Source organism: Elephantulus edwardii, unplaced genomic scaffold (genome assembly GCF_000299155.1).
Source record: "Elephantulus edwardii isolate Elephantulus edwardi_28Jun2011 unplaced genomic scaffold, EleEdw1.0 scaffold00013, whole genome shotgun sequence".
NCBI lineage: Eukaryota > Metazoa > Chordata > Mammalia > Macroscelidea > Macroscelididae > Elephantulus > Elephantulus edwardii.
The window spans coordinates 6,435,165-6,460,009 of record NW_006399763.1 but is presented as its reverse complement, the minus strand read 5'-3'; positions in this window follow the sequence as shown (position 1 = coordinate 6,460,009).

The window sequence follows — 24,845 nt, the reverse complement described above, 5'->3', positions numbered from 1 at the left end:
TTTACTTTTAGCCTTTCTTTATCTTCATTTTTCAGGTGTGTCTCTTGTAGACAACATATTGATGGATTTTGGTCTTTTTATCCAATCTGCTACTCTCTTTCTCTTCAGTGGTGCGTTTAAACCATTCACGTTCAGTGTGACTATTGAAAGGTTAGGTTTTATTGCTATCATTGTGTTGAGTTCTTTTTGGTGTTGTTGCTAGTTACTTTAGACCATGGAGCTTTCTGTGGTATATCTGTAAGAAGGACATCTCTGAGTTTCTCCTGCAGTGCTGGTCTTGTTTTTACAAACTCTCTTGGGTTTTGCTTTTCTGGGAATATCTTGATCTGTCCTTCATATTTGATGGATAATTTTGCTGGGTACAGTATTCTTGGTTGACAGTTGTATTCTTTGAGTGTTTGATATATGTCCTTCCATTCCCTTCTTGCCTGCATGGTTTCTGCTGAGAAATCGGCACTTAATCTTATCTGTTCTCCCTTATAGGTTACTCTTTGTTTCTCCCTTGCTGCTTTCAAGATTCTCTCCTTATCCTTAGTTCTGGCAAATTTAACTATGATATGCCTTGATGTTTTTCTTTTGGGGTCGAATCCATATGGTGTTCGCTGAGCTTCCTGAATATATATTCTCTCATTCTTCATTATGTCTGGGAAGTTTTCCTCTAGTAATTCTTCCACAACTTTTTCAGTGCCTTTACTTGCTTCTTCCTTTTCTGGGATTCCAATGATGCGCATGTTATTTTTCTTGATGTTGTCCCACATTATTCTTAGTTTTTCTTCTTTTTCCTTCTTTTTTGAGTCTGCTTTTTGCTCTAGCAGATCAGTGGTGACAATTTTGTCTTCGATTTCACTGATTCTGTGTTCCATCTCATCAACTCTGCTCATATGTCCCTCCATCGTGTTGACAGCCTCTGAAACACTGGAGCTTATATTTTGAATGGTGGATTCTTGTTTTTCCAGTGCCGCTAATGCCTTATTTGTTTTCTCCGCAATGTTTTGCATTGTTTCTTTTAACTCCTCCTGGTCTTTGCTTGTAACATCTTTTAATTCATCAAGTTTGTCTTTCATCCATTGGAAATATTCAGTCTCTTCTCTTTTAAGTTCTGTGTCAGAATTTTCCATAAGCCTTTCTGCTTTCAGGGTATCGGTTGCTCTTGTGTCATCTTTTGTGAGTGACATCTTGCTTTGCTCTTGAATATTGTGTGGGATGGTTTGCTTTCTTCGAGACATTGGTATGTGCTCTTGAGATCAGATGGGCAGCTACCAAACTTGTGCGTTTCTCTGACTTTATGACTTCAGAAAAATGTCAGTTCAGCGCCTGCTAGGGCAATCTCTTGTTGCTAAAACAGGTCAAGGTACTCCTGTTTAAAGGCAAGTTGATTGCCCAGACGTGTAGGCACTGGGGTGGAGCCAAATGGGGTGAGGCAGGGAAAGTGTTGGGTGATCACAAGGGCAGATCAAAAACGTACATTTTGGCATCTGGACATCTAACTTTGTGAACCTCTTGGGAAGAGAGAGGAATTAAAAAAAATCCGAAAGACCCCAAGTAGATGTTATGGTGGCAAGCCTCAAGCTTGCGTGAGTTCGCTTTCCAGCAAAGATGCTACCAATAAAATAATGTAAATCTATCAGATTTTTCAGAAAGGGGTTGTTATAAAAGAAAATTATGGTTACTTGCCATGGTCTCATTCTAATCCACAATAAATTATACAAATGTACCCTACTGAACATTGTTGTTGTTGTTGTTGCTGTTATGTGCCATCGAGTAGCTTGTGACTCATAGTGACCCTACGTACAAGAGCCCTAAATGCTGCTCCATCCTATGTCAACCTTGCCGTCTCCAACACACTCATTCCCACCACCCCAATCACAGAATCGATCCATCTCATCGAGGGTCTTCCTCCATGCAACATGTCAATGCATCAACGAGCATTTGTCATTCCTTTCCAGAACAGGAGAGGAACCAGAGGCAAGATCGCAAGGCTTAAGGCACAGCTTCAGTTGGTGCTCAGCACTGACTCCCTCACGTACACATCGCCATGTAACCAGCAGCACATTATTGCAGTCTTCACTTCCCCAAAATTGCCCACAGTCTTCATCCTCAACCGCTCACCCCAACCCACCGACTCTGCTCCTCCTCACCTGTTCCAAACTCTGACAGCTTGACCTCCCCTCTCTCTCCTTGCATTGCTGTCCCTGGGCTGCCCAGTCTCCTCCCAAGTGAACGCTGCCCCTTACCTCCCTCGGCATTCTTCACCTTCGCTCCCTCTGAGTCTCCCACATTTGTTGTGTTTTCAGGGCCTGGCCTAAGTCTTGATTCATAGTCAGAGGGAGCACAAGTGGCCCGTTGTTATTGCTGTGTACAGTCAAGTTGGAACTGACACATAGCTGACCCCTCAGAGGGGTTTCCAGAGGCAGTTAGTTAATCACACAGAAGGAGATTGCCCATCTTTATTCTGTGGAGCTGTTGCTGGATTTGAACCATATGCCTTCAGGATTGCAGTGCAGCTCCTTACCACTAGGCCACCAGAGTTCCCAAGTGATAAGGAATTGCACTGTCAACCCAATGGACATGATTCAAATTCACCAGCCCCTCCAAGGAAGAAAGATAGACAATCTCCTCCTGTGTGATTTACTGCCTCTGAAAACCTGCTGGAGGGTCAGCGATGAGTCACTTTGGATTTGACAGCAGATAACAGTGCATTTTTGGGCAGATAGATGGACTTTTCTAGAAAATTTCTTGACCTGATGAGGCTTCTGGCTTTTCAGAAACTAATGCTTCTGTGTCACCTCCTGTTAAGATTCCTCCACCCGATTGTCTTCTCACTAAAAGTCAATAGACATGAGTATTTTTGCTGCCATAGAGACCAGGGTTCAAATGTCAGCTCTTAGGTGTTAATTCTACTGCTTTAAACAATTGCTTACTGTTTCTGAACCACAAGTATCCCTGCCTTGTCAGCTGGATACAAAAGAGATGGGCTCCAGAACATGCTAGCAGCATAGACACCTCTTCACGCCGCCACTCTGGTGGCACAGTCCACAGGGAGCTGTACTATTAATCCCAGGACAGTGATTCTTTGGTGACTCCAAATCACCAGCATACCCCCAGGAGGAAAATCTCTTCCCATGTGATTTACAACCTCCAGAAAAACACTGGAGGATCAGCACAGGATAACACAGGATAAACACAGGGTAAGTTCTGGCTCAACCGCACTGAGCTGATGGAGTATTCACCAGTCATTTTCTAAAAATAAAATCGTGTCAGTGAAACTACAAAAAAATAATCCAGCAAACACTATAACATTTTATTTACTCAAATGCTTCTGAGGAGAAGTTTGGGGAAGGGTAGAGAGACTATCCAACATTTGCTTAAGAACAGTGTGCCTGGGTGTTTCTCAGTGGACAATGGGAGGCTTAGAAGGATGTGTATAAAAATATATAGTAGCTCATACATGCCCAACTGATTAAACTGAGAGGGGGGAAAGGAAAGGAAAGCACTGACACGGAATCTATTGCAACTTATGGCAAGTATCATCATATTTCTGGGGCTGTAAATCTTCATTAGAACAAACTGCCCCCTCTTTCTCCTATAGAGTGGACTCAAACCACCAAACTTTTGGCTAGCAGCCAAATATATAGCCCACTATACAATCAAGGGTCTTCTAAATAACTCTCTCAAAACAGACAAAAAGCCCAAACTGATCCCGTTAAAGAAATTGGATTGAAGAGAATACAATGTTAAGTATCAGCAAATATAGGAGTCCATAGCTTGTTGCACGGCTAACCAAAAGAATATACTAAAAATAAAATTAAAAATAAAAAAATTAAAAAGAACATATTTTTGTGGTAAAAATGAACTTAATAAAATGTTTGCCAATTCAAAAATTATATGTGTATATCTAAGTGGCATCAGTTGATTATGCTGTACAACCATTATACCATCATACTACTCATTTCCAAATGAGACAATAAACTCTCTGTCTCTGCTTCTCTGTCTCTCTCTCTCTCCTTCTCTCTGTGTGTGTGTGAGAGAGAGAGTGTGTGTGCGTGTGTGTGAGTGAGTGTGAGTGAGCATGTGTGTGTGTGTGTGTGTGTAAACTCATTGCCATGGAATCAGAAAAGCTCAGAGCTGGCCCTCCAGTGAGTTTCGAAGGCTGTGAATCACACGGAAGAAGATTATTCATCTTTCTCACATGGAGCTACAGGTGGATTCGACATACCAGAGAGGAGAAGTCTTTGGGTTAACAACACAACTTCCTACAGACTAGGCCACATATACATACATAGGCCATATATACAGCTCCCTGTATATAAAGATACATCCAGATTTTGAGTTTGATCTGCAGATATTTCATTTACAGCACAACACTTAACGTTACCGGGGTTTTCTCTGTCTTCTCTCTCTCTCCCTCTCTATATATAGATATAGAGATAGATATAGACATATAGATAGATACAAATGTAGCACAGAAGGCCTTCAGTATGGACTGAAGCTTAGCATCAAGAACACAAAGATTCTCACCACTGGGTCAATTGTCAGCATCATGATAAATGGAGTAGAGATTGAGGTTAACAATTGCAGCTTGTTCAGCTCCACAATCAACACTCTTAACACCAGCAGTCAGGAAATCAAAAGATGAATTACATTGGGAAAACCTACTACCAGGGACCTCTTCGGAGTGTTGAAAATCAATGATGTCAGTTTAGAGATTAAGGTGCACCTAATCCAAGCCATGGTGTTCGCAATTACTTGCTATGTATCAGAGTGTTGGATAAAGAGTAAGGATAACAGGAGAAGAATTGATGCCTTCAAATTGTGGTGCTGAAGAAGAGTCTTGAACATACCATGGACTTCCAAGGGAACAAATAGGTCTGTCTTGGAAAGGGTGAAACCAAGTTACTCCTTGGAGTCCAGAATTTTGAAGCTCTGTCTAAAATAATTTGAGCACATGGCCAGGAGAGCCCAGTCCTTTGAGAAGGACATCATGCTCAGAAGGGTGGAGGGACGGCGCAGGAGAGGAAGATCCCAGATGAGATTGATTAATACAGTAACTGGGGCAATAGGGATAGCTGTGTCGGAATTAGTGAGACTGGCTCAGAACAGGGCAGGGCTCAGGGCTGCTGCACATAGTGTCACTATGGGTCACAGGCAACTCAATGGCACATAACAACATAGATATATAGATAGATACATAGATACGAAGATACATAGATACGTAAATACATAGATACATAGATAAAAAGAAATGTATATAATGGATAGACATGCAGATAGACATAGCATAGAAATATCAATATATAAATATTTATCTTAATAGACACAAAGGTCTTTTTAACTACTGAGTGACGCTTAATATATTATTTTATTCTTTGCTCATGCTTATAAAAATTTTATGTCACTGTTATTGTTGTCCACTGTTGAATTAGAACAGACTCCTATCTGACCCTCCTGCAGGTTTTCAGAAGCAGTAAATCACTTGGGAGGAAATTATCCATTTTTCTCCCATGGACCAGCTGGTGGATTTGAACTTTATACCTTCAGGTTAACAGTGCAGTTCCTTACCACTAGGTGCCCAGAGCTTTCTATAGCAGTTATAAATGCTTTACAAAATAGATCATATTTTGGCATATCAGAACATGCATATACTTTATACATACAAAATGTACATGTTCCAGAGGCAAGTATTCATAACATTTTACTGACAGAGATTTCCCCTGGACAGTTTGGAGCTCTATCTTGGAAAGCATTTCATCCCTGAACAAACTGCAGAGAATCACCTGGTTGCAATGACCAAAAGCCTGCAAGTGTCAATCAGTGTAAGACAAACCCTGTCCAGGTTCCCACAGACCACCAACAGTCAGGCTGCCGGGACAAGATCCACAATGGCAGGCACCCAGAGCCATTCAGTTTATATCTCAGGAAGCAGCTGCGTGGTCAGCAGCCAGAAGGTGGGCTCAGGGCAAAAAGCCTAAAGCCCCGTAACACCAGTGACCATTTACAGGACTGTTTCCACCTCTCACAGTGAATGTCAATATAAGACTCTACAAAGAATTTCTCAAAGGAAATGCAAAGATAAAGGGAATGTGGCATTTGGATAGAAATGGAGAAACCCTCTCCGTTGTAAGAAGCCATCTGGAGGAGTACAATAGACAGGGTGTGAAGACAGGGAGATAAAATGGCTCAGCCAAGTACAGAGGTGATGAATAGAACTGAAACCAAGAAGGAAGTACCCTGCCTGCCATGATTGTAAGGTGGACACTCAGCTTAATGATGGCAAGCTTCATAATGACCAGAAGGAATGCAGGTAGGATGGTGAACCAGTAGCACTTGAACAATGGAGTCCACGCAGACTCATGACAACCCATGTGCTACAGGGTAAAACTGTGCCATAGGACTTTCTTGGCTGGTATCTTAATAAGAAAAGACTGTCAGGACTTCCAAGGCACCTGTGTTTGTTGTTGTTGTTGTGTGCAGCAGAGCCAGAATTGACTTATAGCTGACCCTCCTGCAAGTTTTCAGATGCAGACAATCACCTGGAAGGAGACTGCGCATCTTCTCCCACGGAGCAGCTGGTTAATGCCAACTGCATAGCTTTGCGTTGGCAGCACAACTCCTTTCCACTAAGCCGTCATTGGATTCAAATAGCCAACCTTGCTGTCGACACTAAAACCTTACTGCCATCTAGTCAATTCTCACATGTAGTGGCTCCCAGTGTTCCCTTGGCTATCAATCTTTCCAGAAGCATACTGATTTGTATTTCTACCAAAGACTGATTGGTTAAAAGGCCTTCTACCTTTCTACAGCACCTGACAACAACAACCACCTTTCTGTTAGTAGCTAAGTGGCTTAAACAACAGTGCTAACAACAATTTGCATCACTCAGGGACCTCAAATTGTACCGACCAAGGATCAAAACAGGTTTGCACCATTTTGAAGTTTACTGAGCTGTCGGAGAAAGGAGCTACCTCAGGGTTGAGCCCCACCTGGAAGTTCAGTGCCGATGAGTCAAAGCAGAGAGAGGAAGACGCTCCTATTTCATCAACCACCCCACCTTCCCACCCTCCTCTACGTGCTCTGACATTTTTAGCAGCAGGATAACAGGGACTGGGCTAGGGAAGGATGAGAAGGGAAGTGGGCATGCCCCTTGAGGAAATGGCAAAGGAAACAGCTCTAATGACAAGGGACCCACAAAACAAAGAGGGGGAAAGGAAGTAGTTGATATGAGATGCAATATCAAATTACAAATGCACAATAAAAATATCAATCAAATAAAAGAAGGGATAATAAAAATATTGGGGCTAAGGTACAGAGTTACACGAAAAAAGATAATAAGCCAGGCAGAATTATACCAATGGTAATCTTATGACTATTACAATTACTTCTATAATTATCTTCTATTTCTGACAAGTGATCTTTCCATTTACAATAGTGATAAGGAAACGTAAGTCAACTCTTACCTTCACCGAAGCTAGTAGAGTTGTTCAAAGAAAGATGAAATATAGATACATTCCATTCATATCACTCTATAGAAGAAAGCAAACTTAGGGCACATAAGGGTCAAAGTATAATTCTAAAGATGATAAAACCATGGGTCAACTCACTCTCTATATGCCTTATTAACCTAATGATTTCCATCCCTACCTAGAAGGCATATCCAAAAGTAAGGTGGAACACTCAAGTCTCCTGGTATCTAGGTCAAGGTTCTCTACTTATCCTCTTGGAATTCAAACATGGGACCAAGTTTAAGGTAAGAGAACCTTAATATTGCTCTAGTCATGCACACAAAGGGAGAGGATGAGTAGGAGGGATTATAGTTGTTGTGTGCCTTTAGTTGGAGCAGACCCATAGCAGCAGGTTTTCAAGAATCACAAAGGAGGCTATTACCCACCCCCCTTCTCCCATGGAGCAGCTGGTGGATTCAAGCCTCCTGCCTTTGGGATTGAAACACAGCTTTTTACCACAATACCATCAGTGCTCCCTGATAAAAAGTATGGAGAAAAGAAATTAAATAAATAAAAATATTCAAAAAGCCAACACGAGAAGAAATACAATATGAACACTCATCCTTTGCATAGTGGTTTCTAACAAAAGATAAGTGGCAGCAGGTGAAGTTGAATTGAGGCACTCTTATGTTCTCTCAAAATTATGGTGGTGGTGCAGTGGTAGAATTCTCATCTTCCATGCTGCAAGTTTGATTTATGGCGAATATACTTCATATGCAGTACCATTTCTCAGTCAGTGGAGTTTTAAACAATCTCCTCCAGTGCAATTTACTGTCTTTGAAAACCCGCTGGAGGGTCAGTTCAAACTCAATGGCACCCAACAACAACAACAATAATGCTGAATGGGTTGTTGTGCCATTTCCAGACTAAAATCTTATGCTTCTGAATATCTGCCAATGAAATATCTATGGATCACAATAGTGTGACAAACTCCAATCACGAGAATGGCACAAGACTGGGCTGTGTTTTCTTCTACTTCACATGAGTAAGCCCCTGGGCCCGGGGTGATTCAACTATGTCTAACAACAGCAACAGTAACAATGTCTGCCTGCACTTTCTGTCCAATGCTCTACTTTGGAAGAGAGAAGCTTCTCCTTTTTTCATGGAGCAGAAATTCTTGGAAGAAAGTCAGCATTCTGGAAGAAATGAGTAAACGCATTTTGGAATTGAGCTCATATGCTGTTCGATAAATTCTTTATTAGGAAGTTCTCTGTGAGTTTGACAGCCCTATCATCATGACAGCAGATAAATCCATGGGATTTTTAAGTGCCTACATGAATTAAAGACAAGTGGATGAGAAATTAGAGCTAATGTTTCTAAACAAACAAAAAAAATACACTGCTGAGCTTAATTTTTATAATTATTTTATGTTGAGCTTGTTATTAAATACTGAGCTGAACATGTTGCCTTAAAAAAACAAAAAAAAATGGTTTGGCTAAGATTTTTCTTAAATGGATAAAGCTGTAATTTTTCTTTTACTGAGATCATCACTCAAAGGAAATGTGCATAAAGCTTGTCAGACACAAGTTTGTTTTGTGTGTTTGTTTTCTCCCATTCTTCAGCTGGTGTGGAAAAAATTGTTTAGATCCTATGTAAAATACGTCTGGAGTTTTGCCTAAATTTTACATCAAAATATTCCCTAAAAGTTAGTTAGATAGCAAAACAAAAATGAGATGTCATCTCATCCCAGTAAGAATAGCAAAATTCAACAGAGCAGCAAACAACAAATGCTGGCAAGGTTGTGGAGAAACTGGAAACCTTATTCACTCTTGGTGGGAATGTAAAATGGTGTAACCACTATGGAAGGAAAAAAGTTAGAAATAAAAACATCATTTGACCCAGCAATTCCAATACTTGGAATGTACCCAATAGAAACCATAACTGTCACCCAAGCACACCCATGTTTATTGCTGAATTGTTTGTAATAGCAAAGAGTTAGAAATAGCCCGAGTGCCCATCAACAAACGAATGGATAGAGAAGTTATGGTGTAGTTGCACACTAGAATTCTATGTTGCATTGAAAAACAAGGAACTCATGAAATATAATACAAAATGGGTGACGCTGGAGGACATTGGCTGAGTGAAATATTTTAGTCACAAAAGGACAAATACTACATAGTGCCTCTGTTGTACAATGGAACTGACATCAGGGTTGGGGGGAACCTAAGAAAAGAGGTGAGAAATAATGTATACTGCATTGAAACAGATGAGGGAGAAAATTATTTAAAAGGAATATATGATTAGATATTATTTTCATGACGAGAGTGCAGAATAAGAGCTGCATAGTAAAGTTGAGGGTTGGCAGACTGAATAACAAAGAAAGCATTTTCTTTTCTTTTAAAAGAGAAAAGTGAACTGGAGGAAGGGTTGGGCAGGGAGGAAAATGTGCAACAATGAATGAAAGGAAATCCAAAGTCTCTATAAAATTTCATTAAAACCTCAATTTAAAAAAATTAAGAAGCTAATAAATAGTATTTGGGATTTTAAAAAAAAAAACACAAAGGTTATTTATATAAAAGCCAAGGTAAGAAGCAAAAATGGAAATAGCAGATAATGTGCTATGTGCTCTATGAAATCCTTATGTGGATTGACTCTCTTGCTTGCAACTATTCTTATCCAAATGTGAGACAGACGCAGTTTAAAATAATATCTGATTTTAACTTGAGTTAACTCAAGTTGTGCCAAGAAATCTGAAGGACAGCCAGCTAGCTGGCTGACTGACTGGAAAAGATTGATATTTGTTCCCATTCCAAAGAAAGGTGACCCAATGGAGTGTGGAAATTATCGAACAATATCATTAATATCACATGCAAGCAAGATTCTGCTGAAAATTATGCAAAAACGTTTGGAGCAATATGTCAACAGAGAACTGCCAGATGTGCAGGCTGGATTTAGAAGAGGTCATGGTACTAGGGATATTATAGCTAATGTTAGATGGATCTTGGCAGAAAGCAAAGAATACCAGAAGAATGTCTATTTGTGCTTCATTGATTATGCAAAGGTTTTTGTCTGTGTGGATCACAACAAGCTGTGGTTGACTCTGAGAAGAATGGGAATCCCAGAACATTTGATTGTCCTTATGCGAAACCTGTACTTGGACCAAGAGACATTCGTCAGAACAGAGCAAAGAGACACTACATGGTTCAAAATCAAGAAGGGGGTTTGTCAGGAATGTATTCTGTCTCCATACTTTTTCAATCTGTATGCAGAACAGATCATCCGAGACACTGGGCTGTACAAAGAGGAATGTGGCATCAGGAGTGGTGGAAGAGTCATCAACAACCTGCGTTATGCAGGACCTGAAGCGCTTGCTGCAGAAGGTCAAGGACTGCAGCCTTCAATATGGATTGAAGCTCAACATCAAGAAAACAAAGATTCTCACCACTGGGCCGATTGGCAGCATCAGTATGGATGGTGAAGAGATTGAGATAGTTAACAAATTTTCGTTTCCTTGACTCCACAGTCAAAACTCTTGGTAACAGCAGCCAGGAAATCAGGAGACGAATTGCATTGGGAAAGTCAGTTGTGAGGGACCTTTCAAGAGTAGTGAAGTGCAACAATGTCAGGCTGGAGACTAAGGTGTGCCTGATCCGGGCTATAGTCTTTGCAATTACATGCTATGCATCAGAGAGTTGGACAGTGAATAGGGATGATAGAAAGAGAATTGATGCCTTTGAGCTGTGGTGCTGGAGAAGAGTATTGAATATACCATGGACTGCTAGGAGAACAAACTAGTCCTGGAGAAGGTGAAGCTGGAATGCTCCTTGGAGTCAAGGATTCTGAAACTTCGTCTGACATACTTTGGGCATGTTGCAAGGAGGGACTGGTCCTTGGAGAGGGACATCAAGTTTGGCAGAGTGGAAGGGCGGTGAAGGAGAGGAAGACCTTCAATGAGATGGATCGATTCTGTGGCTGGAGTGGTGGGAATAATTGAGTTTGAGATGGCTAGGTTGGCACAGGATAGAACAGCGTTTAGAGCTCTTGTACACAGGGTCGCTATGAGTCGCAAGCGACTCGAGGGCACATAACAACAACAACTCAAGGAAAGATATTCCTCATTCAAGTCTCTTTCAGTTGTGCTTATTCTATCAACTAGGACATCTCAAACGAAGCAAGCGTGGCATTAATAACCAACCCTGGCTTTTCTTCTCTTCTATTTTTAGTCGATAGGTCTTAGACTCAGGATACTCAGCAGGGAGAGGGTGAAGAAATAGGAAAGATCCAGGGGGACCTGAAAACAGGGTAATAGTTGACACAGGCCAATGGTGATTAAATTTATAAAACATAATGTATGAGAATAATCATATAAAACATGTGAGTGAAAGAATGTATGAAACACAATCTATATGAATGAAACACAATGTATATGAATTTTGGACACAAATCAATATAAAATAAAAATAATTTATAAAACAAACATCACAACAAATTCACTACTGTTAAACTAGAATTGACTCATAGCTGATCCTCCATTAGGTTTTCTGAGCTGTAAGTTATACAGAAGGAGATTGCCCATCCTTCTCCCAAAGAGCTGCTGGTGGATTTGAACTGGCAGAGAGGAATAGCCTTTGGGTTACTAGCTCTACTCTCTAGACTATAAATCTACCACTATAAATCATCTTTTCCATTATATCTATTTTATAGTTACGATCCATTTCTTCAAGTGACAGTTTCTAAAAGTAATAGTCACTTGTTAACTTTAAGTAAAAAAAGAGAAGTAATTTAGAGAAATAATTAAAAAGTAATAAAGGAGATGTGGCTATATGGTAAAAGTCATGAATGCTGAAGCCAAAGAGCTGATTTTCCTAGAAAACTATGAAGAGAATCATTGTTAGCTCAGCTCTGAGGGAGAAAGATGGTCAATTTGTTCTGGTGAAAGTTCCAGCTTCTGAAAACCCACGGAAGAAAGGTCAGCTACAAGTCAGTTCCAACTGTATGACAACGGAAGAGACAAACTACATAGACACAAAGAGACTCATCCTCATTTTGCTACATGGTATGTATGGTATTGGTTCCAGGACCTAAGTCACACTCACACACAGGAAAATACTCTATCAAGATCATTCAGACAAAATTCAGACACCTGACAATCTGAGATTTGTCTGAGAAAACTATTCCAGATGTTGGGGGAAGTCTTGTTTTCAGCAGCTTCTCTTTACTAGGCCAGACTCCAAATAAGTTTGGAAAATAGAACAAGGTTTCCAAAATGGATGATGGAGCAGTTGAGAAACTTTCATTCAGAGGCTACCTTGGAGAAGAAAGCATGTGTAATAATTAGGAAAGGCATATCCTGAACAGTAATGCCTTATCCAAGAAATGATTTTCTCACTGATGGAGATCTGCTGGTGGGTCCATTAAGCTGTCAAAGTTTCCTTAGGACAGTCCCCTCAAATACCTGACAGAGAAAAAGCAGGCTGCATCCTCCTACACGTTCCTGATTTCAACTCATGGTTTTCAGGTTGCCTCAATTTGGGAAGAGAGAGCTTGAAGGTTGTGTAGGACTTCCCAGTGACATTGGAGTGTGATATGTTCAGAGACGGCTGGGAAATGTAGTGGTCCATGTGCCCAAGGAGAAAAGGAAAATAGAATATCCATGAGCATTATGGATTGTATTGTGGCTCCCCAAAAAATGTGTGTGAAAATCCTAACTGTGGATTTAATACTATCTGGGAGTAGGGTTTGTTTTGTTTTGTGTTTTGTTATATTCACAAAGTAACATCAATCGAGGAAATGCCCTGCACACAGAGAGAAAGGGGAGAAAAAATTTAGAATCCATTGTCTTAAGTCAATTCTAATTCATAACTAACTAGATGGGAGGAGAACTGTCCCATAGTGTTTCCAAGGCTATCATCTCTATGGAAGCAAACTGCCAGCCACATTTTTCTCCTATGACCAACAGTAATTGCCAACTTAACCTTGGTTAAAGACAGAACCACAAATGTTACAAAAGGCCTAATCAGGGATGTCCATAGACAATAAAACGAAAGGTCTGATAACGGATATCTATACATAGCAAAACCATCCCCTCTCTACATTTCTATAAGTTACATTAACTTATGAAAATCTACCTGGATCCGAGGCACCATGATTTCTAGGATCTTTACCTTTCCATTCCATAAGCATCCACAGCTAATGTTTCTGTCTCCAAAGATCCCCAATGCTCTCTTACTACATTTTAATCTTGGCCAGAAGCCTGTGTGGTTCACTGGATTTGGAAGATTAGTCCAACATGTAGGGTCCACATCTTCAAAGGTCAGAGTAGAATGGCTAAGGTTACCCGCCACAAGAAACAAGGGATGGTGCCAGCCCTGGTGGTAACAGCTAAAGCTTCCATCTGGGTTTTTTCCAGTCTGGATTGTTTTTTTGAGAATATAGAGAGAAATCACACTCCAGAGGGAATTGCTGTAAGCCAGCAAAGCTTCAATCTTCCTCCACTGATCATTCTCTAGCTTAGTTTAAGCAATTAAGAAGAAAAGATGGAGAAGTGGCTCAAGTCTAATTTCACCAGGATTGTATAAACTATTGGTGACTCCAGGAGCATAGAAACCCTGAGGTGGAGAGCAGGCTCCATTTCCATGCACAGTGGAATGCAGAGACGGCTGCTTATGATTAAGCATAAATAGTCTGTTGGTTCCTGTGGCAAGCTCATGTGTGCCAGGGTAGAACTGTGTTCCATAGGGTTTTCAAAAGCTAATTTTTTTTTCCAAAAGCTAAAGTTTTCCAAAAGCTAATTTTCCAGAAGTAGATCTTCAGGCCTTTCTTCCATAGTGCCTCTGAGTAGATTTGAACTTTCAATCTCTGCATTAATAGCTAAGTGTGTTAACCCTTTGCACCACCCAAGGTTTTTCAGTATGTGAGTCAACTAGACTTCAACTGGTTTTATGAATTGACTTGAGGCAGTATCTTTGAGTTTTCTTATTAGTTAAGATGCAAAATGGGTCTTATGTGTAAGTCAAGGAACTTTCTCCTTTGTTTGTATCTTTCTCTTTCTCCATTCATAACCAGACTTCTCACTCCACACCGTCATTGTTGTTTGTGTTGTTAATGTGCTGTTGAGTTGACTGCTACTCATAGTGACCCTATGAACATTGTTCTGACCCTAGCCCTATCCTGAGCTAACCTCACTGTCCCTGACACACCTGACCCCATCACCACAGTCACTTTGTCAATCCATCTCATTCAGGATCTTCCTTTTATGTGCTGACCCTCCATCCTTCTAGGTATGATGTCCTTCTCCAAGGACTTGTCCCTCCTGACAACATGCCCACAGTATGCCACACAGAGCCTCAAAATCCTTGCCTCTAAGGAGCAGCCTGATTTCGCCCTCTCCAAGACAAACCTGTTGGTTCTCTTGGCAGTTCATGGTATGTTCAAGGCTCTTTTCCAACACCACAGCGCAAAGGCACCAAGCCTTCTTTTGTCATCCTTATTTGTTGCCCAGTTCTCAGTAAGCAATTGAAATGACCATGGCCTGGATCAGGCACATTTTAGTCTCTAGACTGACATCATTGCTCTTTTCAGCACTCTGGTGAGGTCCTTGACAGGTCATTTTCCCAATGTAATTTGTCTTTTGATTTCCTGGCTGCTTGTGTCAAGGATATTGATTGTAGATCTGAGAAAGATGAAACCATTAATAACCTCAATCTTTTCTCCATTTATCATGATGCTGCCAGTTGGCCCAGTGGTGAGGATTTTTGTTTTCTTGATGTTGAGATGGAATCCATATTGAAGGCTGCAGTGAAGACCTCTGCAGCAAATACTTCAAGTCCTCCTCAGTTATCACGAGCAAGATGTGCCATCTGCATAATGTAGGTTGTTGATGAGCCTTCCACCAATGCATTCTTCTTCATAAAGTCCAGCATCTTGAATATATCCTCCTCAGCATATAGATTGAACAGGTATGAGAAAAAGACACATCCCTAATGCACTTCTTTCTTGGTTTTGAACCAAGCAGTGTCCCCTTACTCAGTTCAGAAAACAGCTTCTTGGTTTGGTATAGGTTTTGCATGAGCACAATCAAGTGTTCTGAAATTCCCATTCTTCTTAATGTTAGCCACAAATTGCTGTAATTCACACAGCCAAGTGTCTTTGCATGGTTGATAAAACACAAATAAATACCCTTCTGGTAGTCTCTGGTTTCAGCCAAGATCCATCTGACATCGGAAACGATATGCCTAGTGCCACAGCCTCTTCTAAACACGGCACGTATTTCTGGCAGTTCTTTGTCGATGTTCTAGTTGTTTTTGGATAATCTTCAGCTACATGCTGGCTGCTCTGAAACATAATCATGCCATTGAGATTAATTCATTACTCAGAGATCAAAAATTCAGAAAAGTAAATAAAAGAACAGAATAAATAAATGGATTTGACCTAGACAGGAAGAATCATGAGTTTTACGATCCAACCCTAAGGGAGCTCTTTTTCTTCTAGACTACAATCTTCCAGCTCATACCAAGAGACCTCTTACAGAGGCACATCATGCGCAGTTTCGAAATCCAAGTGGAATAGGCTAGAGAGACCACAATCATGTCCACACATGACCTGAAGTCTCTGTTTGACCCAGCATCTTCAGAGGAAAAGAGAATGTTGCATCAAACTAAATGTGCTGGGGCCTAGACCTTTAATTATACAGCTTCGCTGGTCTAAAGGATGCCACCACTAATTTCAAATTAGCTATTGCCTGTACAGGTTGTGTTTGCAAGAGAGCAAAGCAATCCCAGACTGGGCCATTAGAATCAAGGTATGTACCATTTAACACCCTCAGGTAGCTAAACCAAGACCCAAATCACCTCGGTTGTTTTGTCCTGTGAGTTTGTGATATGAACTAAGATGTATACTTTCAATGACAAACAGTTCAGGCTCTATGAAGTCACCCATTATAGTAAAATTTATCTACTTTGGTCCCGGAGAAGAATTTTTTCAGAGAACATAATTAATTTACAAATTTATGGAAATAATAATTTATTACTCTTACTTTAACTAGAAAGGTTTTTGCTACATATGCTTATAAAATTTTATCATTTTTAGTGGCCTACTAAGCTTAAAAAGATGTCATCACTTATTCTTGACAAAGAATAATGATGCCTTAACATGTCGTCCCATTGTACATAGTCTATTGTGATCCTTTATAGTCGTTCCTTTTTTATTATGAAATAATCATTTAATAGTAACAGTTGTGTTGGCAAATGTTCTGGTGTAGATCTTTCCACCACAATAAAAAATAGGAATCATTTAAAAGGTAATGACAGTTTGTTACAGAAATGTTAGAAAATGTGATCAAGAGAGTGAAAATTGTACATAAATCTCACTGCCAAAGCATTCGCAGTCAACATGTTGCTGTGTTTCCCTCCTTCTCTGCACGTTGTTCCAAATGCTTGCCACCAGACTGTACATACTTCTTTGTATACCTCTCTTTATACTTCAGAGTGTTAACCCTGTTACTGTTTTTGTTGTTAGATGACATCGGATCTGTCACAATTCATAGTGACCCTACACCCAATACACTGAAACCGTGCTCAGTCCTGTGCCATCTTCACAACACCAACCATCATAAAAAATCATCTATAAAGGTACTTCTTATGGTGTCATTTCTTTATACTAGGAAGCAGTGCGACCATTTACTTCTCCATTCTCTTAAAGTTAAGTGATGACATTATCTGTGAATTTTCTGCTCGTATTAAAAAATACTGTGTTGAATAACTACATAAATCTCTGTTTAGATCTTGGACTTCTTCCTTAGGATAAATCCTCAGAATCCAAATTATTGAAGCAAAGTACATGAACATTTTATAAGTAAATACCTGTTTATGACATGCATACGTACAAGCTCCTCTTTGCCTTATTTTTCAGTTGGCCAATTGTACTTGGCTGTTCAAAACACTGGGCAAAAAAGCATATGTTTGAAATTATGTTTGAGTCTCAAATGAAATACTGAGTGCACACAAGAACAACAGTCAATGCATAAATATTACTTTCAGATTTTTCTACAGCAACAAAGATGAATTACTTATATATTTAATTAATGTGGTTTATAATTAGGAAATCACCTAATTATAAAGCTAGGTACTGAAAAAGGATTAAGAAGGGATGAAGTAGATCAAGTTGAAGATGGGAGCAGGGAATGGCAAAGAGGCCAGTAGAGCCCGGATTCTGTTTATCCCTCTGAAGCATTCTCACATCTGCAGCACCTGCACCAGCCAGCCTACTATGGAGCTCCTCGTGTGCAGGACGTGTTGACAGAGCAGCAGCAGGAAAACAAGAGAGTCTCCTTTAGAGAGAGAAGCCAGGAAATATGGTCAGGAGAATGTGGATCTTCTACCTGTGAGCCCCCTACACTTTGTAGCTAACCCCACATGTGCTAGAGAAAAGACAGTGCCCCTGGCTTACATTCCCCACAATCCTTTGAACACAACATCCTGGAAGCTTCCTCCTTCTGGCCACAGCACACACTGGCATTTAGCACGTGAGGAAGCAATGGTGTGGCTGTTTATATTTTTAGCCAGGTCATGTGCAAGTTTAGCAGGTTTGTCAGGTCTGTGAGGAGACAGCAATCCCTTCCACCAGGATTCCCTAAACTCACCTCTTAGGAATGTTTATGCATGAGAAACTGTTTCCTTCCTCTTTTAGTTGTTCATTCATCTGCCAGTTTGTTGTTTTGTCCAAAGAAAGCTCTGGTGAATTGCTTCTGCAAAACCAACTGCTCACAACTCCCTGAAGCACTTGTATACTGACATACACGGAGACTCTGTAAGTCAGAGTCGACTAGGCAGGAACTGGTTGTTTATTGTTTGTTTGACTCTGCAGTTAGTTATTGTTCCTCACTTGTAGCCTTTTATCATATTTACCCAACCTGTATGAGGAGCAAATAATTGGAGAAACTGGACTATATGGAAAAAGTCCTTGGCATTCAGATTGGATGAAGACTCATGAACACCTCAAAAATGTAGCTGCCACATTCTTGCTTGTAGAAATAAAGACTTGAAGCACTTACTGATGAAGCTCAATGACTAGCCTTCAAAATACTTGAACATAAAGAACACAAAATTCCTCACAACCAGACACTAATCACAATATGATAAATGGAGAAAAGGCTGAAGTTGTCAAGGATTTCATTTTCCTTCAATCCAGAATCAACATCCATAGAAGCAGAAGTCAAGAGTCAAATGATAGATTGGAGAAGGGCCAAATCCATGGCAAAGGACCTCTTTAAAGTGCTATAGAGATGCACTTGAACCAACCCATTGCATTTTCAATTACCTCACATGCACATAAAAATTGCAAGGTGAATAAGAAAGAAGAAGAATTGATGCCTTTAAATTGTGATGCTGGTGAAAATATCAAATATACTACTCAGAAACAAAGAATAAGAAAGCCTGTCTTGGAGGAATTGTAAATCTTCTAAAAAGAATTATAATGAGGGCTGTAAGATTTCATCACCGTTGTATCTTTTCATGGTAGTCATTCAACCTGTCTGCTGAGCAAATAATCTGAGAAACTGGACTATGTGCAAAAGTATGTGGCAACCAGATTGGAAGAAGACTCATTAACACTTGCAAAATGTGAATAGTGCAATCTTGATTGCTGGAAGTAAAAAGACTTCGGCCATGTTATCAAGAGAAGTTAGTCCCTGGACGTAGATAATATGTTTGGTAAAGCAGAGGCTCAGCAAGAAAGATGTCGCCCCTCAGTGAGACGAACTGGCACAGTGGCTACCACAGCAGGTGAAGCACAGGAGAGATGGCAGGGTCTGGCAGGATTTCGTTCTGTTGTACAAATGGTCTCTGAGGATTGGAGGTGACTCAATGGAACCTTATGACAATAGTTACTGTGCTGGGCATGAAAAATGCCCTTTCTAAGTGAGGCTTGTGATCTGGTCCAAGAAACAAGCAATTAGACCAACAGTGGCACCACAGAGGAAATGCAGTATCTCAGCACGACTTGGAAATCCATCTGAGGAAGCAAGGGGAACTTAACTTGCTGAGGGAGGAGAGGCCTGATGGTTAACTCGGAAAACACATAAAGCATAAGGATAGAGCAATGAGGTGGAGGAAGAGGAAAAGAGAAAATGCTCTAGACAGGGAGGGTAGCTAAGAGCCACTGCTCCCAGTAAACCACCCAAGAGACCAGCTGGGGAACCCTCAATACCTACTTAAACAATTATAGAGCATTAATGCAGACAGCTACCAACACCAGTCCATCTGGGGCATTTAACAAGGGCAGGAAAAGACATCCAGAATGAAAGAGTTTACCTTGGATCCCTCAGGGAATTGATTTTGTATAATGTAGATCCACAAGTCTATCTATATCAATTCAATGAGTTTTTCCTCTTTTAAGAATTCAAAACATAATACTGAAAAGAATTTATACATTTGAAACTAAGTTTTAGTCCCATACAAAATGCATATGCCCATCGAAGAGCTATCAATATTCAAACAGTGCTTTTAGATTTTTCTTTAGCAATAAATGTTAATTGTTTAATTATCTAATTGCTCTGTTTATCAATATAATTACAATTATAGATATTGCATGTCATCATTAACATATAAATATGCATCCCACACTTAACACTACAACAGACACACAGTTAATATTAACCTTTTGTGTTAAAGATGAAACTGCTCACTTCATCAGTTCCCCTCCATGAGTTTGGCTGAAACCCAGCATTTGAACTGCATTAAAGAAATAAGTTAGCACTGGAGGAAAAGCAGCTGCATTTGTAAGTGCCTCTGATGTGAGCAGATGTGCTCGCCTGTTGAATCAGAGTGGCAAATCCCATTATCTGCCAGTACTGTGTGAATTCACATGCAAGGACAAATAGTGAGCATAGGAAATTATGCTGAAAATCAAATTGCTGCCGTACAGTAGCCACAGGCCGCAACCCATCGCCATACCATTGGGATAGTCCCTGCATGGGAGAAGGTCCAACTTGGGATAAAGTACAATGTGATTACACATTTGTTGTATTATCTTAGCTCTCCTGAGTCCATGAAATCGTACTCCTTTCTATCTGCCTCTCCATTCTGCTAACCAGACCACTTTAATGGATGTCAGAGCCGTCCTTGCATTTTCCCCCCCATCAAATCTATTAAGAGGGTTCCTGTTGTTAATTGCAGGGGATCTCCCACTCTTTGTTTTAAGGAAAGTTTAAACAAAATGATCACCCACTCTGGGGCTTTAAACAAAGTTCAAACAGAACAAAGTTCTCTTGCCAAGGTTTAAGGCAAATTTCCTCTGACCAGATGGCTTCCTCAGGCAGGCCAGCGTAAAGAACCAAGGCACTCAGCCCCACTGCCTTTTAATGCTGCTCCTTGATTGTTGCTAACAATCCCCAGCTGTACAGCCTCTGCGTTCCCTAACTTCCCTCTGCCACAACATCTGCCTGCAACTCTGGGAAGGGAGGGATGTTGACAAAGGAAGGGCTTTCCCCAAAGCAACACAGGTGGGGTCCTGAATTGTGAGACCACGGACCGGACCGGGGATATGATTAGGAAGTCATTTCCCACAAAAACCTTCAGGGGGAAAAACCACTGGATCAGTTTCAATCAGGTAAATGAACATGATGACAGGATACACCACTAACTATATAGCAAACCCACTAAGAGACCAGAAGTGTGGCTATTGTGTTTGGTAAGTCACTTTCCTATTGACTAATCCGCCCAGCAGCAGTTTGAATTGAGGTGGTGGCACAGAGGATTCTGGCTACATTCTGGGAGTGTGTGCCCACTCTCTGTTCTCCTTCCCAGCTGTGCACCTGACCGGAGCCATCACCTGCAGGCATGCTTATTTTTTATCTGTATCAGATACAAGCAAGTCACACCCTTGTTCTGCGTTGATTGTGTGCTTCCCTTCCATTCTCTGTGCGGCCTCTCGACTTCTATTTCTGTAGCCACTATGTTCACAGCAAGGACACAGTCAGCCTGCAAGTCTCTATGAACTTAATGTTGGTAAGTGACTTCAAGTCAACTATGACTCAGAGCCAACATATGAACAACAGATACGAACCTTGCCCTATCCTCGGCTGTCCTCACTATGTCTGATATGCTCAGCTCCATTGCTGCAATGGCTCTTCTTTATCATTGATGTTCTACCTTTCCCAGAATGACGGTTTTTCCAAGGACTCACACCCCCTGACAACACAACATATCCAGAGTATATGAGACGAAGTGTCACCATGTCACCACATTGGCCTCTAAGGAGCACCCTCATTGCACTTCCTCAAAAAACAGACTTGTTTGTTTTCTTCTTCAATACCACAATTCAAAGACATCAATTCTTCTTCAGTCATTTTTTATTTCATTTTCCAACACTCACATGCATAGGATGTAACTGAAAATAGCATGGCGTGGATCAGCCACACCTTGGTTTCCATTCTGACACCCTTGCTCTTCAGCACTTTGAAGAGGAACTAATAGTCAAATCCACTTCATCTATGATAGTCTAAGAGTCTCTTACATCCCCATCTTTCCTCAGATCCTGTTTCTCAAGGGAAGCAAGGCCATGTCTTTACCCAGAAATTCAAACCTAAGCTTAAGAAGCTGAGTCTCTGAGGTTATGGTAACTTGGGAGAAGTTTTCCCAGACAGTCAGAGAGGTATGAACTTTGAGTTAGCTCACAACTCTCTACAGACTATGCCATCAAAGTTTCCCTTGTTGTTTTTACTGTTGTGTACTGTCAAGTCAGAATCTACCCATAGCTGACCTTCCAGCAGGTTTTCTGAGGCAGTTAATTGTACGAGAGGAGACTGCCCATCCTTCTCCCACAGAGTATAGCTGCTGGCCTCAAACTGCATCCCTTTGGAATTGCTGCACAGCTTCTTGCCACTAGGCCACCAGAGCTTCAGAGCATCCCTTAACAAATGGAAACGAATAGCATAAATACTATCCAGGGCCTCCAATTGTTACAGACGATAAAAAACTTTTCTAACAAAAGTGAGAACAATATAGAAAATAGGAAGATAGTCTCAGTAAAAGATGAACTTCTCTGGGCCTTCTAAGCAATGGTATGTTGGTGGTGGGTGTTGGTGCCATTGTTGTTGTTGTTAGGTTCTGTTGAGTGTGACTCATAGCAACCCAAAAAACAACAGACATGAACCCTGTTCTATCCTGTGTCTTCCTCATTATCTCTGTTACACTTGAGCCCATTGCTACAGTCACTCACTGTGTTGTGTCTCGTCGGAGTCTTCCTCTCTTTTGATCTTCTCTGAGGAATAAGAAACATGCTCAAAGTATTAGAGATGAAGCTTCATCACTTCTTCCAAGACATATCTATTTGTTCTTTTTGTTGTCCATGGGATATTCAGTATTCTTCTCTAACACTACAACTCCAAGGCATCAGTTTTCGTCTGTCATTGTTATTCATTTTCCAGTACTCAGATACATAGTAAGTGATTGAAAAGACCATGGCCTGAATCAGGTGGACCTTGGTCTTCAAACTAACCTCATTGTTCTTCAGTATATTTAAGAGGTCCCTGGCATCAAACTGCCCAACATAGTACATCTCCTGATCTTCCGACTGCTGGTACCAAGGATGTTGATTGCTGATCTGAGTATGATGAAATCATTGACAATTTCAATCCTTTCTCCATACCATATAAATCAATTCTAATTCATGCTGACCTCATTTATACAAATTAGAGCTTCCTCACAGACTTTTTAAGGTTCTGACCTTTCGGAAGTAGATCGCCAAGACTGTCTTCCAAGGAGCCTCTGTCTATGCTCAGGCCATCAAACTTTGGAATAATAATCAAGTATTAAACTATTTTTACCACCTAGAGACTTGTGAACAATGAGAGATTGATGATATTTTTCATTAACAATGTTAGAAAAAGTCTAACAAAATATTTTTTTTCTTTCTAAAAGATTGCTGAGTAATCGTGTGGAGAGTGCTATTGGCCCTGAAGGGGCAGTGGATTAAGCACAGATCTGCTAACTGGAAAGGCCGTGTTTCAAGACGACCAGCCATTCTCAGGGGAAAAGATGAAGGTCTGCTTCTGCAAGATTTACAGCTGTGGAAACTCTAAGGGGCAGGCAGTTACTACAGTGTCACTGTGACTTCAAGGAGACTCAAGAGTGGATTTAATTTTGGGTTTTTTATTAGGTCAAAGAAGGAAAAAAAGGAAAGAAAGTTTAAAGAAGCTTGTTTTTCATATTCTACAGCAATCCCTATTACCCTGGCCACTACCAAATAGACTCTGAACAGGTTTTCCACAGCATTTATCCTTAAAGAGGATTGTGATGGGACTAGATTCTGAGGATGCACGTGCATAGACTTCTCCTTAAAGTCAAAACAGACTTGCAAGCCCCTCTCCCAGCTCTAAAATTCCCTCTCTCGAGGATCCAGAGATTTCTATGTGTCTGTTGAGTTCCAGGAAATCTGTGTTTTATTCAAAAGAACAACAATGTGATATTAAGTTTTTGCAAATATAAATAAAACATTATGTAATGATGAACCGACAATAGTAATAAGTTCTATAACACAAAATAAAACAACAGCAGCTGCAGCCTGGAACAGATGGTGAGGAGCTATACTCGGAAATCAGAAACAGCCTTTCCGCTGAACCACAGCAATGGAGGCATGCCGGGCACTCCAAGAGAAATCTGCTTGGACCTGGATGCCTTGACACTCAGGAGGTCTGCCCCTCCAAACAACAAGAAGCACAAAAGCAAAAGGACAGGTAGTGGTATGAAGAGTTGTGATCCATGTTCCTTTCCACCATGACCAGGTACACTGGATGACTCCTCAGCTCCCAGAGGTTGGCACCATCAGTGATTCCAGCCATAAGGCCTTTCAGTGCACACAGTCCTTAGCTGTTTCCAGAGATTTTACTTAGTCTGCTGTGTTCAAAGTCAGTGCTGGTGTCCATGGGCCAAGGTCAGCACATGGGAATGGAAAGTTTGCAGGATGATGTACTATCCAAGGTTATAAAGACCAGGAGGTCATGCATCTCCAGGTCTTATCTGCTCATGGACTTAGGATAATAACAATGTTGATCTTCTCCCTGACAGTTATTGGGGCCTTTGGTGGGTCAACCACTGAAGATAAGATCAATCAAGCATGTTGAAGGTTGAGGCTGGAGGAAAGTTTCTCCCAGACCGTATCCTCCCTTCCAGATATTAAGCTGTGGTTAACACAAATGCAGTTGAAAAATCATTGGTTTTTTTGTGTTATGTTTTTACAACTTTAAAGGAACTCACAGAAATAAATTTATCACACATGAACTTAGTGTCATCAACTTGAGCAAATAAGATGTGATTGTGTAATAGAGGCAATTAAGAAATGCCTGGGGTCTTGATGCTATCACATTTTGAAGTCATTTCTCCTTTATTTGTTAACAAGCTGATCACTTTG